Here is a 2,253-nt window from a genome sequence, read left to right as displayed (position 1 = left end):
TTATATTTTTTATATTTAAAGTTACGTATTTTATTTAAGTTTATTCTTTTCAGCAAATTTGTATGCATGTTTTACATGTTCTTAGTATATGCATATTAAAATGGCTTTTGTCACCCTCGAGTATCGGCCAACATGTGTCGATCCTAGTGTTTGGAAGATACCAAGATCGGGCCGTGTCACTCAACCCCAATAATACCTTCATACTTGTTAATAACGACAACTTCCCTCATCCGTTTCTCTTTCTTGTTGTTCCTTCCTCATATCACATCAGACCCTAAACCTATGAGCATTTCCAACCCTTAACTTCATGCTGAAAATCGAGGTTTCTAACCTCTGTACATGCTCTGTGTGCATTTTCCAGAATTTGGCAAAGGAAACCAACCAAACTTCGGTGAATCCGAGGTGGATTCGATTCCAAAATGTCCTAGAGTAATTATAGGTGAGTTTTCTAAGCTTTTGGTACTGTTTTGGTTGAAATTGGATGAAAAATTGAGCTAAACAAAGCCCTGCAATGTTTTTGGAAAATCTATAGAATCTGGCGACGATTTCTGCCACAGATCACAGCAACCGGCGGCGAAGTTAACAGCGTTAAAGACGAAGACAGCGGATTGCATTAGTTCTAATAGAATCATCAACATAATAGGTATATTATGTTATCTTACTAGAATTCACACATCCTGACACACAGCAGCGCTGGACCACGACAGTCATTGTTCGTGCGCTGCTCGATAGTGTGACTGCGATGGCGTACTCACTAGCGACAACGGCAAGTACGGAGGTGCGTTTTCCGATGATGAGAGCAACGACGACGGCGCGTCCATCGACTAGGTGACGCGTGACGACGACTAGGTGACGAGTCATGGCAACCGTCCGTATAACAGTGTATGGGGACCCAAGACCTACCCTAAGGTTATTCGACATCCCGAATCATGCGATGCACTCTGTTTTCACCAATCCAGAGTTATTTATCATGTTTAACTTAGAAAACTTTAATTTAATTTAGAAATGTTACTAAAGGTGTGAATTACAAGTACAGGCATGACTAGCCTTGACAAAGGTAAGAAGCTAGTTGTGGAGACACGATCCAAATTTCTATGAATGGATCATTTCTAAATTATTTTGATGAACATGTTTTGACAAACTGACATGCCTTTGATGGTGGTCTTGGATTAGACTAGATTTAGATTGAAATGATCAGGTGATGTTTTAATTCATATACACTTACATTTTGATTTATTTCCACCATATGGTCTGTCACACATAGAGTATATCTTTATATGCGGCAGTAGGATGCTTGCATGTGTTATTATGTCTAGTAGAGGCTAGATATAAGTAAGTTTATTAGCTAGTAGATGCTAGCAATGCACATGAAGACGTTCATGAACACACACATGCTTGCACTCGCACTAGTATCTGCTAGTAATGTATTACAGTTCCTTATGTTTGATTTATGATTGTCATTTATTTCTCAACTATATATTGCAACAGATACTAATATGTAGTTTTAAATTATATCAAGTTTTATAAAATGGGGATTAGTACTTTCGAAATGAATTTGACTAAATATATGATTATGATCCACTCACACTTTTGTTTTTCACCCATCAAGACCTAGTGAGACAAAGGCGGCAGTAAAGACAAGGAGTGGGTCTGACAATAGTGTAGCCTTCATGTGGAATATGGTGATTCTACTCCTGTCTTTTTGCTTATCTAGTTGTAATAATGCCTAGCCAAACTTTTGGTTATGTTTGCGCATCACATATTGTTTGTGAATATTGTTGCATGTACTACTATTATGCTCTAAATATGTTATGACATGTAATAATAGGGATGAACCCTACTGTGTTCTCAAGTGGGGAGGTTGTTGTAATTGACATTCATGCACAAGACTATAGTTGTTTTAATAAATTGAGCTTGTTAGTTCAAAATTTCACACAAATTTCAATTATCACCTATGCCTTCGTCACCATCTTGGTGATGGCCAACCCATTTCCACCCCTAGTTTGATGGCTATCGGGGTCGGGTTATATCGGTTTGGTATCAAATTATGGTTTGATGTTATGTATTCGCATTCGATGATGCCAGTTATTGTGCTAATGATTTATGCCTCATAGACGAGAGCGAATTGTGAAACCCAGTTTACAGCAATTGACTAATGCATTAGCCTAGTTAATTCCCAGTGGAAACCGAGATCGTATATAGGCATAAATCACTCAAGAAAAAGACTCTTTTACGACATATTTTTCATGACAT

The 2,253-nt window shown here is 37.9% G+C and overlaps 1 long non-coding RNA gene across 1 annotated transcript; it reads left to right on the top strand.

The window, feature by feature from the left end:
* The first annotated feature begins 213 nt into the window (after positions 1–213).
* On the top strand, positions 214–1,928 carry LOC139189378 (uncharacterized). The gene is made up of 2 exons (XR_011573299.1): positions 214–439; positions 533–1,928. It is a non-coding gene; the product is annotated as an uncharacterized lncRNA (long non-coding RNA).
* Positions 1,929–2,253: the final 325 nt, after the last annotated feature.

This window comes from Malus domestica, chromosome 11 (genome assembly GCF_042453785.1).
Source record: "Malus domestica chromosome 11, GDT2T_hap1".
Classification (NCBI taxonomy): Eukaryota; Viridiplantae; Streptophyta; class Magnoliopsida; order Rosales; family Rosaceae; genus Malus; species Malus domestica.
This window is presented reverse-complemented; position numbering and strand designations above follow the sequence as displayed.